Genomic DNA, 16,100 nt, shown 5'->3' on the forward strand with positions numbered 1-16,100 from the left:
GGAAGTAAAAGCAGACTGTACCGACTTAATTTGGCTTTAGGGATAAGATGGCAGCAGATGTTGGAATTAGCATTTTAAAATATTATCCCTCTAAGTCAGCATTTGGAGAGGAGATTGGTTGTGGAATTTTGCATGGAAAGTGGTAGATTCACTCATCCGAGGTCTCATGGCCTTGGACTATGTTTGGGGATCTCTGGAATGTACACAAATAGCACTTGGAGACAGGACTCATAACCAAGAGTTATCCTAACATCTTAGTGCCCACAAATTTGCACATCACCCATGAGCAATGGGACATACTCATCTTCTCTGAATTATTTCAATTTTGGCAGCAAATATGGTACCAGTGTGAGCACGATTAGTCAAAAGCCCAGGTGACTCAGGGGAGATGGGTTTTAGTCTTCTGGTGTGACATAATTGTGTTGCCATGGGCAAGTCATTTAACTTCTGGGATCACTTGTTTTCTTCTCAGTAAAAAGGGACAATTTGTAGCTGCCCTGCATACTTGACAAAGTGGAAAGCTCTGTGGGGGAGTAAGAAACACTAGAGAAATAGAAGGTATATTTTAAAATCAGCAAACTATGGCTTAAACCAATGAAAGTGTAAATGTTATAGAAACAGCCCCCAAATATCAGTTTTCTCTAAGAACATTCCTTAGGAATTCATCTAAGAAAACAGTCAAAGGAATATATAATGTTCATCAGAGCATTACCAGTAATGGCGAAATATTGGGAGTAACCTGAATGTCCAGCAATAGGGGATTGGCTAATTAAATTATGTTATGGCTATATTAAGGAATACTGTACCTTCATGAAAATCCACAACATGTTGTGAAGTAAAAAAATGGCAGGTTACAAAACTGTATAACCTATGGTTATATGGCCCCAGTCTTTGGCTTTGTGAAAATAAAATACATAGGAAAAAAATGTGTGCAGATAAAACATTAACAATGATTATTTCTGAGTGGGTAGAATATAGATGATTTTTTGGGGGGTGATTTTTGTGTTCTTAAAGTTTGCTATATAAAGAACATATAACTTTTCATTAGAAAGAGATATTTGTGTAATCTCTCTTTCTCTTTCCCTCTTTCCCTCTTCCCATCTTGATTCTCAACCTCGGCATTTTCTCTCCACCTTCCCTTCTTCACCCTCCATCCCAGTGAATATTTGGCAATATCTGAAGTTATTTTTGGCTGTCATGACTTAGGGGTTCTCTTGACATCTAGTAGGTACAGGCCAGCGATCCTGTTAAACATCCTGCGATGCCCAGGGCGGTCCCTGGCCAAAATGATTATCTGGCCAAAATGTCAATAGCACCAAGGTTGAGAAGCCTTGTGCACATCCATCCTAGGTCAGACTTCTGTTGTTGATCTCACATGACCCAGGAGAGCTGTCCATGGTGGTCTCTGTAGGTAATGCTCACTGGCCTCATACTTTCTTCTTTTCATCAGCTCTTCTCTTCCTTCCATCCAGCCTATGGAATCTTGCCTTGTCTGAAAGCTAGAGGGGAGGCTATTTTTCCCAATCTATTGTTCGAGATATGCTATGGCTTTTTGATATTCAAAAACTTGGCTTCTGGGGCTCAGAAACCCTTTCAAAACTATTATCTCCAGCATGGGTTTCAGCGGCCTATTTTGAAACTCATAAGCCATGGCTGTGTGTCTTTGTTCTCTGAGTTTTGCTTTGGTACATTTTTCCCTAGGGTTGTAAGCATACTGTCTAGCTGCTTGAATTTGTTGCGGGTGAGGATGGAAAGTAGGGTCATGGACTAAAAGGAAGTACAAGGGAATATTTAAAAAATCATCTCAGCACATGTATTTACTCCTTAAAATTTATGTCTGTGTGTGCTAATGTTACAGAATAAAGTGCTGACATGATGAATCATACGTTACTTTTTATTTGTTGCTCTTAAAAATCTTATTAAAATGTTAGAATGTTCTGAATTCACCAGGGGCAGAATCAACTCAGTGTGGAACCTTGTTTATCATGACTGGGTGGAGGTGTCGCCTTGGGGGTTGCCATATTCAACCTGACACCCACTTTTTGATATGCTCTGTCTCATTTTCTTCAGCCTGGCTCTATATGCCTGTGCTAATTTGCAAGATTTATTTATAAATTCATGTGAAAAAGGGAGATTCTCTTGAAGTTTTCAGGCTGGATAAAATGGGAGTATATGCAGCATAAGCATGGGAGGAAAATCACCAAGTCCTACAAAACAATTTGAAGTTTGTGGCACCTAGAAGCATGATCACTGTCATCTCCACAAATTCTGCCCCAACCTCCCTTTTGCTGAGAGAGTACATAATGTGTGGACTCTTGCTGAGAGTGAGCACTGATAAATGAGGAATATCACCACTATTCCCTACCTGTGATCCTTCACTTGGCAGCCTCACGCCCTTCCATGGCTTTAGGGAATGCCTCTAGGAGTCTAAGTAGATAGATGATTTCCAAATCTATGCAGCCAGTACAGCTCTTTCTATGCTACTCAAGGTTCTGAGGCCTCTTGCAGTAGGGGGAAAGTGTATTCTTGACTTAGAGACTTTCTAGCTTGAAACATCACATTAAGAAAGATCAGATAAGTTCTCTGAACCTCAATATTTCATCTGTAAAGTGGAGAGAGTGAAGACCATCTAATGAAGACTCCCAGTAAACTGAGCCAGCAAGTCCCTGAACCTCTCTTTCAGAGGTGATATGGTCTCAGCGTCAATGTTTGTCTCTTCTTTGATCTCCAGTTATGTAGGTTGGCTTCTTTATAACTTCAGTTGCACATTACCCATAAGTATTTGTCATGTAATTTAGTTCAGCTGCCCCAAATCAATGGCTCAGTTTCTTGAGCTTCCATTTTCAAATTCCAGGGAGGAAAGTGTGATTGGTTCATGCCATTTTTCCAGCCAGATGACGCAAGTCAGAAATAGCGGATGGATGGACAGTTTTAGGTTCCGGAGCCTAAACTAATCTAATTAGCTATTGTCGTATGGGTTGGTCAATCAGGGCATTGTATGTGGCACACTCCTGGCATGGACATTAGTTATTGTCCAACACTCCTTCTTTTGGAGGAATGTAACTGTGTGATTATAGTGTGACTGCTATTCACCTCTTATACCCATTGTGGGCATGAGGATGTGCTTGTAAAACAAGCTGGCCTACATTTCTTTAATTTGAAGCGAGAGGAGAATTCTTTTTGCATCTAAGGTCATATGGCTGGAAGGAGATGGCTTGGAATTTTTGAAGATCATCTTTCCTGCCTCTTGGAAGAAACCTCCTCTTAGTAAGAGAGAATGAGTCCAATGCAAACAAAAGAACACAGCCAAGAGATGGAGAAGAAATACACATTCATGCCCTCCCTTGAATACCAGTATCTAGTTACATTTCTAGAGCATCTCAGTTATGCAAGCAGTAGCCTCTTTTTGCCTATTTGTTTGTGTTGAGTTTCTGTCACTGGCAGTCAAGGATTCTGCCTAGGATGCTTTCTCAGACGGGGGTGTTTGGCAGTGAGGCAAATGTTTAGTACTGCAACTTGTTTGAAATCCATGGGATTTGAGGTCCACTGATAGATTTGGCCTCCCTGGTGGGTAAGTCCCTGATCAAGAGTATTCCAAATGTCAGATGTCCAAGTGAAGCCTCTTAAATCCTACTTTAACATTTATGACCTTTGACTAAATAACGTCATTTCAAGGTAGAGGTGAAATGTTCAAGTCCAAAAATAAAAGTCGAGTGGCAGGTGGTTTTTGTTGCTGGTATTAAAATAGAGCAGATGGAAAGAAAGTTGGAATAAAACCCCATACTTATTTTTCTGCTTTCTCCAAAACTTTCCACTGTAAGTCTAGGAGAGTAAATAGCACAGTTATAGATCGGAAACGTGGTTACTATTTCCACCCTAAGTTTGCCATAATATCCACTTGCATGATACAAGCTCAGCTTCCTCAGAACCCAAGTTCCAAAGATACTTGATGACTTTTGTCTCTTGACCATCATCCTCATCTAGATTGAATCTTTTCAGAGCAAGCTGAGTTGGTGAACAGGGAAGGAAGGGATTCTTAGTACATGTAATCACTCTCTGTGATGTGGGATGGCTGTCCCAAAGAATACAGAGTTAGAAAGGCCTGGCTAGGCCCATGGTAGGATACAAATGTGACTACAAACCCTGTTTTCCCTCAGAATAGTATTCTTATTAGCCTATCACTGGTCAAGCATTTCTGTATTTCTGTCAACAGAGTCTCTCCTATTTTTAAAAATTTCAATGAGACTCCATGTTTGTTGGAGGAAGAAAGTATAAACTGAATGAGGATTCTATCTAGGTCGTCATGCTATGTTTTTGTTAAGTTCTGAGGGATTATGAATGTCTTTTACAATTGAATCTCAAGTGCCTATTACTATGTCTAGCATATACAAACAAAATTAAACAATTTTTTTTTTTGTTTACATGAAAATGTGTTTAGTCTAAGTCTAGTAAGCTCTGATACAAATTGAATTACATCTGGGGCGCCTGGGTGGCTCAGTCAGTTAAGCGTCCATCTTCAGCTCAGGTCGTGATCTCACAGTCCGTGAGTTCAAGCCCCGCATCGGGCTCTGTGCTGACAGCTCAGAGCCTGGAGCCTGCTTCGGATTCTCTGTCTCCCTCTCTCTCTGCCCCTCCCCACCCCTCACTCTCTCTCTCTTTCAAAAATAAACATTCAAAAAAATAAAAAGAAAATTGAATTACGTCTCACATTTCAAGCTTTAAAATTTTGTCACTCTTGATTGATTTAGAAGAATGTTAGTTTAAAAAACTAACTAATGTGGTAAAATACATATAAAGTTTACCACCTAACCATTTGTAGGGGTACGGTTCCATGGTGTTAAGTACATTTGTGTTGTTCCATAACCATCGCCATTGTCCATCTCTGGAAACCCTTCTCATCTAGCAAAACTGAAACTCTATGCCCATTAAACACTAAACTGCCCATTTTCCCCTGTCTCCATCCTTTGCAACTATCATTCTACCCTCTCTGTACAAATTTGACTAATGTAGATGACCCATATAAGAGGAATTATACAGTAGATGTCTTTTTTTTCACCGGCTTAGTCCAGTTAGCGTGTCTTCGATGTTCATCCTTCGTCTAGCATGTATCAGAATATCCTTCTTTTTAAAGGCCAGATAATATGATACTGTATGTGCAGAGCACATTGTGTTTATCCATTCAAGGACACTTGAGTTGTTCCTATCTTTTGGCTGTGTGTCTCATACTGCTGTGAACATGGATGTGCAAATTTGACAAACAAAAATGTTAAATGACTTCATAAAAGAATCAATGAAAACATAAATTAATGAATGACAGTAGCGGTCTTCTGTGTACCCGCGGGCAATATAGCCACATTGGGAGATGGTGGGTGGAAGGTATGGGAAAAGGAGAGTACCAGAGGAGTATTATTTCTTTGATGATTCTTTCTGAGGCTGGTCCTGCTTGGAACTGGCTCATACTGCTCCATGCAACAGCTCTTGTGTGATCTCTAAAAATGCCCTCCCACCGTGGTTCCATAAATCCTTCTTATGCTAATTTTCCCTGAAGTGCTCTTCTTTTCCAGGGCATAAATTATTGAAGCATTTGTGGTCAGTGAATGGAAGGAGAGTGAAACCCACCTGAGCCTTCCAACGTGAATGGCCAGACACCTTGTCTGGGTTCCAGAAGTTTAAAGCAAGCCTGACCAAGCCATCCCAGGCAGGAAGTCATTTAACAGCTAAAACGGCTGCCCACTTCCTAAGCGAGGTGGGGGAATCCAGGATCCAACGAGAGATACCTCACATCTTGTCACCATTGCAAATTTCCCGGGCTTTTTCCCTGGCCAAGACTGTAGGGAAGCTACTAGAATAGAAAGTGATTCACAAAGATCAGCTGAAGCCATTTTTAGATGTTCACTCTCAGGCAGGAGGACCTATTAGTATCTGTGTAAAGAGGGCCAGAGCTGGCGTAGCGCGTCGTGTAGGGCATTTGGTTTGGCACGGGTGTCTGGTCTTTAGTGTCCGAGTGAGGGGAGGGGCCCCCCTTTGTGGTGGAGAGTGTCTGCGTATGAGGCACGGATGTCTGACAAGACAGGCTGAGCTTAAGGAGCTTGACTCCCGTTTCCTCAGAGGATGCTGAAAAACAGGCTGAAAACAAAATATATATCAGTCATTTCATTTATCAAAATTCTTGCAGTTCCCAGTTTGAAGTGAAGGAAAGCAAAGCAAATATCTGCCTAGAAGAGTGAACTTGAAAGCTATAGGGCTGGGGTTAAAAAAAAAAAGTTAGAAAACAGTGCTTTGAAAATTTCAAAGGCAAATGCAAAGGAAAACACACATGCTTTTTGCTTTGGGCTGGCCCATCCAGGCATAAGCCTCAGAGTGAAAGAGACCGGCTCAGGGTCTAAGTCGGCTGTCCAATAGTGGTCTTAACTCTGGGTGCATTATTTAGTCTTTTTTGAGCCTCAGTTTGCCCATCTGTGAAATGGATGTTATAAATAAGAGAACCTATCTCATAGGGTGGTGAGGATAACAATCCATGTGAAGTCTGCCGGATTAACGTTAATTGGTGTTCTTACTATTCTCCCAAGTAAAGATGACGTTCAAAATACATGAGCGTTGCAAAATTTTAAAACTGAAGCTTCACTTGATAATATGAGGATTTTGTAAGTGGGCCTAAGAGAGTTGGAATGTTCCTTCTCAGGCACAGTTATCAGCCTATTGCTTAAGCACCAGGGCGTGTCCAACAGATGCTACAGGTAAGGAAAATAAACAGTGTCTCAGTCATGTGCTATCACTATCCACAAACACAGAACCACGTCAAAGGGTGTTTTGTGAGGCTGCTCATGCGTGTAAAACTGCATGCATACAGCCTTCACAGGTTCTTACTTAAGAAGATAAAGAGTTTGACCCTATTTTTATGAAACAGGCATTAATTGATTTTGTACTACCTCAAAGGAGGCACAATGGGTGGTAAAGAGTGAAAGGAAGAGTGTTATGGGATGCATGGCAGAGATATTTCTTTTCCAAGAGGGATTGTTCTCTTTGCCTAGAGCAGTTTCTGCCAGCTCTTTGCTTGGATGGCTTTCTGTCACTGAGGTCTTAGCTTATATGTCACCACCTCGTGGGGACCTTCCCTGGGCAGCCAATCTAAATTAAACCCATCCTCCATTCTTTTAATCCTCTAGTCTTCTTTTAAGCCCTTACTCGGTTCTGAAATTACCTTGCTCATATATTTGATGATTTGCTCACTGTCCAACTCTTCCTGTAACAAGACACACAGGTCACAAGAAAGCAGGGCCTACATTTGCCTTGTCATCATATCGCAGAACCTGGTGCACAGCAGGCATTCAATAAATAGATGATGTAAAAATAATCGAATAATTGGGGCTCATTTGGCATTTTGTGTTTATTTATATATATATATATATTTAATTTTAGAAAGAGAGCATGCGAGAGGAGGACATGGGGGGAGAGAGAGAGAGAGAGAGAGAGAGAGAGAGAGAGAATGAGAATATTAAGCAGGCTCCACGCTTAGTGCAGAGCCCAACACTGGGCTAAATCCCATGACCCTGGGATCATGACCTGATCTGAAATCAAGAGTTGGACCCTCAACCAACTGAGCCACCCAGGTGCCCCTGGCTTTTTGTTTTTAAACATAATTTGCCTTTTCTTCTGATTTGGTTAGTAAATCTCAATTGATCAGACCATTTTGGGTTCTTGCCAAAAGACATTGGAAAATTGAAGATGGTACCTAACTGTACCATCTTGCCTAAGAATCATACTTTTATTCATTTGGTAGGGCTGCTCTAGCAAAGCACTACAAATTAGGGGGCCAAAAGAACAGAAATTTTTTATCGCTCAGTCCTGGAGGCTAGATGTCTGAAATTAAGGGTTGGTTCCTTCTGAGGGCTGAGAGAGAGAGAGAGAGAGAGAGAGAGAGAGAGAGAGAGAGAGTCTGTTCTATGCCTCTTTCCTCTTTGCGTGGTTTGTCTGCAATCTTTGGCATTCCTAGCCTTGTAGATGCATCACCCTGATCTCCGCCTTCATCTTCATGTGACATTCTCCTTGTGTCTCTGTCTTCAGATTTTTCGTTTTTATAAGGATGCTAGTCACATTGGTTTGGGGTCTACCGTAATGACCTCTGTAAAGACTCTGTCTTCAAATAAGGTCACATTCCAACATCCTAGGGGTTAGGATATCAACATATGAATTTGAGGGACACAATTAAACCCCTAACAGTGTTGAACACCCAAGATGGGAGAATATGGTATTAGGTAGAGCCACACAATTGCTTACATTTCCCCCTCCCTGCCTGCCCCCCTGAAGGACAGGTAAACTTCAGTCTAGGGAAACTTGGAGAGCTGAAAAACAGCAGAGCTTAAGTGAACACTCAGATGCATGGCATAACCATGCTTGACATAACGTGCTAAATCAATAAATATTTGGTGAATGAATGCATGTGGAGTTCTTCTAAATGACCTGCTCCCTCAGCCCTTCCAAGTCTTTGTTCCAAAGTTCAGGTGACAACTAGCCTGACCACTCCATTCAATACCCCCACCTCTAGCACTCTTCTCCCTTTCTACACTTAATTTCTCTCTGTAACATACCTTCTACTCATCTGTACTTATCATTTGTTGCCTGCTTCCCTTCACTAGAAGGTAAACTCCATAGGAGGAGTTTTTACTGTTTTATTTCCGCAGATACCAGCACCTGTTTACAATGCCTGATACACAGTTGACCCTCAATTGCTTTGAGTGAATGAATGTATGAATAAATGGTCTCAGGAGAGAGGTATGGCATCTCCTGGCATGTACTCACAGGTTTTCCTTGCATCTGCCCTCATTCTCCCTAGCATCTTAGCACAAAGGCACACTTCAGAGATGAAGCCCCTGTCTCTGATGCTTGAATTCCCTCTAAGACTGGTGACTACTTTGTAACATGATGGCCCAGAGCCCCGATTTGGATAAGAACAAAGTGTTGAAAGTGTTAAATGATACGCAAAATAATATGGTATGGGGTACAGGTGTGCAAAGAACAGAGGTGGGGGAAGGGAGGCAGGCAGGCTTCCATACATTGGCTCAAGCAGTAGGCTCAGAGAAGGGCAAATACACTTTGAAGTGCAGGATGGGGGTAGAGGCAGGATAGCGCATTATTTCATATCGGTGCAGAGTAAGGCAAACCAATGATAGTGAACAGGATAGTGGTAGAGAGCAGTGCCTCTCAAACTTTTGCATAAACTAACCACCTGGGGATCTTGTTAAAATGAAGTTTCTGATTCCAGTGTGGGGTCTCAGAGTCTGCATTTCTAACAAAGTCTCTGGGGATGCCTCTTCTGGATTACACTTCGAATATTAAAGAACGTGGACTCTGCAACCAGACTCCTTGGGTTCAAATTACACAGTTACCACTGATTAGCCGTAATCATGAGCAAGTTATTTAACCTGTTGGCGCCTCAGTTTTCTTGCCTACAAAATGGAGATCCAATGAGGTATTCTCTGTAAAACGAATACTATTGACATGTGACAGATGGTTAGCGTTACTTCAGTCGGGGAAGGTTCAGCACGGAGTGCGAGTCAAAGAAGTCTTAGTCGTACTTTTGTAATTTTTAAAATAAAGTATTCCGCTATTGACATGTGCGCGGATTTTCCTCCTCTCCCACGCAAGCAAGTTACATAAGAAGCCGGATTAGTGATGCCTGCGCTACGCTCTGGGCCGCCAAGGAAGCCTGTCTGCGAAGTGTTTCGGGTCTTCCGACGCAGATACCGTGCGTGGGGATTGTTTTGCATTGGGAGCCGAACCCTAAATTCCTCTCCCTCATGCAGGGCTCACGCGGCTCCAGGTATTCGGAAAGAATACCTTTCCCCGGCACCCGCGGAGCGGTGGCCACACCGAGGCGCTCAGGAGAGGCGCTGCGAGGCGAGCGGAGGCGAGTCGGGGGCGGTACGGGGCCGGGGCGGGACGAGGGCCGGCCCACGTGGACCACCGGGCCCGGCGGGGGAAGGGGCGGCCGCCGGCCCGGCCAATCAGCGTGGCCCGCGGTGAGCCGGCCCCTCCCGGCCCGCGCGCCTGCCGGCTCCGCCCTGCACTGCTCTCTGCGCGCGGCCCGGACGGGGCGCACGGAGCCGGCGTGCGGCTGCTGCCGGACCCCAGGAGGGGAGTTGCGCCCGCGCTTCTACGGTTGCTGCTTTTCTGCGGCAGTTTCGGACTTGCCTTCGGAGAGACGTGGGAACTTTCACGGACAGCCTGCGGAGGTGCTGGGCCACTCCCTGGGCGCCCGCGGGGAAGTGGCGCGGTGAGCGTCCTCCGGCTTCTGTGCGGAGATCCGTGCCTCGTCCTGGGCCCGGCCGCCGGACTTGGCTGCGGCTCTAGTCAAGTAAGGTTTGGGAGCTGAAAGGACAGGGCGGGAAGGTGGCGTTGGGGTGGCTCTGGATCCAGTGCTCAGTCTCTGTCTCGTGGGTAGCAGCTGCCTCTCGGGCTGATACCGGCTTGACTCGCCCCCCCCCCCCCCGCCCCCAACCCCGATGGTCTTTAGTGCGGGAGTGACCTCCAGTGCGGTGCTTGCCGTGCACCTCGAAGTTGGAAGCCGCGCTCCTGAGTGAGGGGATGCATGGCTGGGGCTGGGCAGCTGCATCTTGCAACTTCAGGGTTCGTGTTTGCCACTCAGAGATCCCCGGGGAGCCCCTTGGGTGCGGGAAAGGCCACTTACGGATCGGTATGAAGAGGGCGAGGGCGAACTCGTGGTGAGCAGTTGTTTTGGAGAAGCCGGCCTTGGGCTTCAACCCTTGGGTCTGAGCCGGGATCCTTATAGGAGCCAACGGGAGAGAGCAGGTTAGCCTACACCTGAACTCTTGGCTGTGAGGCTTTTGCTGGAAGGACTCAGCGTGCACCTGGCACGCGTCTTCCGGCTGAAGCGCTAAGCTTCCCGCCCATGTGGAAGCACCAAGAGCGGGTCTGGAAGTTCCGTCCCTTCCCCGCCTTAGGCACCTCGGATTAGCCAGCAGGGCAGAGTGTCTGCATTGCCTCCCCGCTTTTTTAAACGTTGTCTTGCATCATTTGCCCTGTCAGTCCGCTCCTGGAAGGGAGAGCATATTTAACCCTAAACTCATGGCTTGGGAAGGATGAGAAGTGAAAAGCCGGATATGCCACATCTATGGGCAGCTGAAGCTAGACACGGTGCCACTGGATTTTTCTCCTGAATCAGTATTGTTTAACGTCTGGGGTTCCACGGATGCCAGTGACAGCCTTAGGCAAGTCATGAGGCAACTCGCAGCAAGATGTACACGTACAGATTCGTGGACTCACTGAGACCTACTGAAGTGCCCAAACTCCCTCCCTCCCCTGCCCCCAACCCCCCTTGGTGAAGCATCTGCATCCCTGTACTCTCTTCCCCTTTAACTTTTCTATGGCCGTCCCTCCAAGACTAGCAAGGTTGATGTGATGTGACAGGCAGTCCTGGTGTGTGGGGATCGGTGTGTTCAAAGCCTTGGTCGGCTTCTTTCTCTAATACCCTTGGTATAGGGATTATCCACACCAACCTGAAAATTAAACCTGCACACCCAGACACCCACACTTGCCCAATCACAATATAATCAGTGTTTTACACTTGGTCATTCTTGAACAGATGTATGACTTAAAAAATTCAACAGCTCCCTGTGGGCTTTACAGTGAGAGGCATTTCTGCTAAGTTTGTAGTCATAAATCAGTGTGCAAGCCTAACACTTCCTTTGGATTGGAAATACAGATCTTAATAAGGCAGCAAGAGACAGTTTTCAGAATCATCATGACTAATAATGACTTATGTCCTCCCAAACTGACCGCGTGAGGAGGCATTGCTCATTTGTGCAAAAAGCTTTCTTCATATATGTGGACGTTACTTGATCAATATTCTCATAAAGCTGTATTTCAAGGTTTCCTCCCTCAGTTCTGTCTCATTGTTCTGCTTTGCGTGACTTTTCTCTCTTCCCTCCGTGGCATCTTAACTACCCTTTGATGCTTTAAAATTTACTATAAGGTTTTAAGTCACGATTTGACTTGGCCAATTTTCCCTGTTAAAGAAAGTTGCTGTTCCCAGAAAAGCAATACCTGCTTGTTCACTTATTTTTGAATGACTTTAATTTTTTAAAACTTCTCTCTCTCTCTCTCTCTCTCTCACACACACACACAACTTATAAATGTTTTTACTTAATTACTGAATATTTTTCATTGGAAGCAACATTTTCATATTTCTAGTGCTAGAATGTTCTAGGTCACTTGAATTTCAATATTTATTTTTTGCTTTTTTTAGAGATGTGTATTGTTTGATGACCTAGTTTCATTTAATCTAAAAAAAAAGTCTTTGTCCCCCCACCTCCTTTTCAGTGTCACGTAACCTTTCTCTAATAGCTGCTTTTATCTGCACCTCCATTTATTGTTACACTTAATATAATACTTTGTTATGTAAATGTTGTGTTGATGCATATGATATTAAAACTGCATTCACTGGGGATTAACCCATGGGGATGACATCATCACTAGCCAATCCTCTATCTGATTTGAACGTGCATTGACAAGAGTCACATTATCATATTGAGCAAGCGTTTGTACATCGTCCGTGATGAATAAGAGAAAGAGGGACGTCATTTTGGCTCTTCCTAACTCTCAATTAGCTGCCCAGTTGGAGAGTTTTGGGGATTTCTATACTAAGAAGCTTAGCTTAATAAAATTAAGACTGCAGTTTATAGATCTCTTTACAATTTGCAGAGAAGTATGTTTTTCCCCCCTTCTGCCTTTTTCCTCTTTGGGAGTTTTTACCCTATATTTTGGCTCTAATTTCTTTACAGTAATGGAGAGACATCATGGTAACTGGCCTAGCCTGCTGAGATTTTTTTTTTCTCCTCAAGATAGATGGAACATCTATCCAACATCTAGATGATGGGCTTATTTGTATATGTGTGTGCATTTCATCTGGTGTTGGATAAATACATCTGCTAAGATTAGCAAAATGACTTCAAGTCCTGAAGCCAATCCTGGATGACTGGGAGATCATACAGTGTACTTTATCCTAATTTGTTAGGGAGATACAGGATTGAGGGTGAGGGACAGGCAGTAGGGAAAGGATGTCCACAAAGGGATTGGCGAAGTGATCTTGGCCACATTAATCACTTCATAAATACTTGTTTTGAAAACATTACTGGAAAGAGCTCACTTCCTTCCTTGAAGTCCTTGCTTACAGACATAGGCTTGAATTATACTTTGTAATTAACTTTGGCTTTCCATCTTTCTGATATCTATTAGAAAAAGAAGTAACTCTTCCTGCTTTAGAGTTACTATTCAAACTAAATCCCATTTCTTCCATAAAGTCAGTTAAAAGGGCTCTTGTGCTTTTTTCTTTTTTTTACTTTTAAACATAAATTTAATTGCACCATCTGGTTTAAAGAAAGACCCAAAAGCTCACAGAATTTTAAATCTGGAGAATACTTCAAGAGTTTAGTGTTCTAAAAGATCAAGGCTAGAAGGTGTTATGACTTCAGTCCACTACGGTGTAAAAAGAACTAGGATCCTAACTTCTGGCCCAGTGTCCTTTCCTGACTTTTCCAATAAAGGCCTGCAGGGTGGTGTGGGGATGGTGGAAGGACCCCTCATTTCCGCTGTGTCTGCAGAGCCCAATCATGTCCCCTTCTTTCGCTTTCAAGGATCAGTTTGTTAGAATGTTATGCTGGTTGAGCCCAGCTCAAGAATTTGACAGCTGCAAGCTTGGGCCACTTTCAAGTAGCTGTCATGGTATCTGCGGTTACAAAAGAGACATTTAAGGGGAGGTGGCAGTGGAAGAAGATGGGGTAGCGTGACTCAATTTGGACCCATTTGAGCACATAATAAGACACAGATGTTAAAATGACGACGAGGCATGATACAAGGCTTGAAAACTCAGAATATTAATTTATTGAGGGATAGTCTCCTCTTTCATAGTTGGTGCTTTTTAGTTGCTGTAAAACCAAACTGGTTATTTGGAATAAAACTCTGTTTTCTGGCATGGTTGTGAGTAATGATAATGGTGTTCTGCATTTGTGGAACACTTAATGTGTGTCAGGTGTAGAATGTTGATGGTAATGAAACATCCTGGTTAATAAATGGCTTTCTCTATATGGATGAACTACTGATTTTCAAAGAGTCATGAATCTAAAACCGTGTTGAATATTTTTTTTGTCACTCTTTTTAATTCAAAAGGTGTCAGGATCTTACAAGTAGCAAGCAAGTCATTAGCATGAGCATAAATAATTTTAATTCAAAAGTATGGTGGTGTCAGATATTAGGGAGTTCTTGTTAATAAAATGTTAATGAAATGGCAAATAAAAATATGCTGTGTTTAGGAAGATAGATAGTAAAGATGTGGCTAATTTGTCTCCTTTCATAAGATTGTAGTATTGCTCATGCAGAAGAATAAAATATCTCCTTTAGAAAGACACTCTAGTATTTTTCTTTTTCTTTTTTTTAAACATTTATTTATTTTTGAGAGACAGAGAGAGGCAGAGCATGAGCAGGGGAGGGAGAGAGAGAGAGGGAGACACAGAATCTGAAGCATGCTCCAGGCTCTGAGCTGTTTGTTAGCACAGAGCCTGATGTGGGGCTTGAACCCACGAACCGCAAGACCATGACCTGAGCTGAAGTTGGATGCTCAACTGACTGAGCCACCCAGGTGCTCCATAGTATTTCTTATAAAATAGAAAAAAAAAAAAACAACAGTAGGCCTTTACAAATATTTATTTTTATTTTTTATTTTTTGAAGTCTATTTATTTAGAGAGAGAGCAAGCAGGGGAGGGGCAGAGGGAGGGAGAGACAGAACCCCAAGCAGGCTCTGCACTGACAGTACAGAGCTGGACACAAGGCTTCAGCCCACGAACCGTGAGATCATGACCAGAGCTGAGACCAGAAGTCAGATACTTAATCAAGTGAGCCACCCAGGCACCCCCTAGGCTTTTTCTTCTTTTTTAATAAAAATATGGCATTGCAGAAAATAGTAGTCTATTTTGATTTTTTTTAGTGCTGTAAGTTCATTTCAAATTAGAAAGCAATTGAACATTTCTATAGCATTTTACTTGTCTTAACTAAAGGTGGAACTGTCCAAAGCCAGTTATTATTAGTTTTTTAAATGACAATTGCACCTGCTTGAATTCTGTTTCATATTTATGCCACATGTCCCAAAGTATTCTCTGAAAATTCACAGTTTTATTTCTTTTGCTTAATGAATCATGAAAACATCGATGAGACTTTGGTATATCGTGGGCACTTCCCTGTGCATCACTGGTCCTAAAACTGAGACTTTAGGCACAGAGTGTAAAATAATCCAACAAAGTTTCCAGGAAGGAAGAAACTTAAAGACCATCTAGGGCAGTGGTTCTCAACTGGGGGCAATTCTGCTCCATCAGGGACATTTGCCAAGGTCTGGAGACATTTTTGGTTGCTACAACCAAATTAGATAGGTCTCTAGCAGGTAGAAGCCTGGGGTGCTGCTAAACTTCTGCTAATGAATGGGGCACTCCCACAGCAAAGAACTCTCTGGCTCAAAATGTTCGTAGTGCTGAGGTGGAGAAACTCTGATCCAGGTCAAGTTTTGGGGCCCAGACCAGTGAAAGGGCTTATTCAATGTCCCTAGCTCCCTATTTCGGGCAGGGTACTGAGGTCTGAGGTGTCTAATGCAGAAGCTAGGATTCTTGCTGTTGCTCTAGCCTCCTGGTTTGAAGATGTCTTTTTGATTTCTTTAATTTGTAAAGATAATGCGTGTTTGGGGTAGAAAATTCAAACACTGTAAGAGAGTATAAAAAGGAAAGTGAAAAATGAACCCAGTTTTGCCGTTGAGAAAATACCTTTTCATATTTCAATAAACCTATTTCCATTTCCCTCCTTGTGCCTTTATCCACATATAGACGTTTAGACCAAATCATTTTAGATAAATGAGGCCATATATCATATAATCTGTACTTGGCAAAGGGCCCCTGGCAGGCCTTTGGTGAAACCATGGCGGGGGAAAGAGACTGTTGACATCCATGCAGTCAGGTGAAATGCCCTTGATTAGGAAGACTTTCTGTGCAGTGATGGCTGTTGATCTGCATTCGTGTAAGACTCAGATATGCTCTGGAGCCAT

At 43.1% G+C, this 16,100-nt stretch overlaps 1 protein-coding gene across 3 annotated transcripts in view; it reads left to right on the forward strand.

The window, feature by feature from the left end:
* The first annotated feature begins 10,079 nt into the window (after positions 1–10,079).
* TAFA4 (TAFA chemokine like family member 4) overlaps positions 10,080–16,100 on the forward strand; it is a 177,859-nt gene continuing 171,838 nt past the window's right edge. For all 3 annotated transcript variants that reach the window (XM_040454485.1, XM_040454486.1, XM_040454487.1), the window contains exon 1: positions 10,080–10,354. The gene's annotated coding sequence lies outside the window, so the exon portion shown is untranslated. The remainder of the gene's footprint in view (positions 10,355–16,100) is intronic.

This window comes from Herpailurus yagouaroundi, unplaced genomic scaffold, assembly GCF_014898765.1.
Source record: "Herpailurus yagouaroundi ecotype Mexico unplaced genomic scaffold, PumYag 213, whole genome shotgun sequence".
NCBI lineage: Eukaryota > Metazoa > Chordata > Mammalia > Carnivora > Felidae > Herpailurus > Herpailurus yagouaroundi.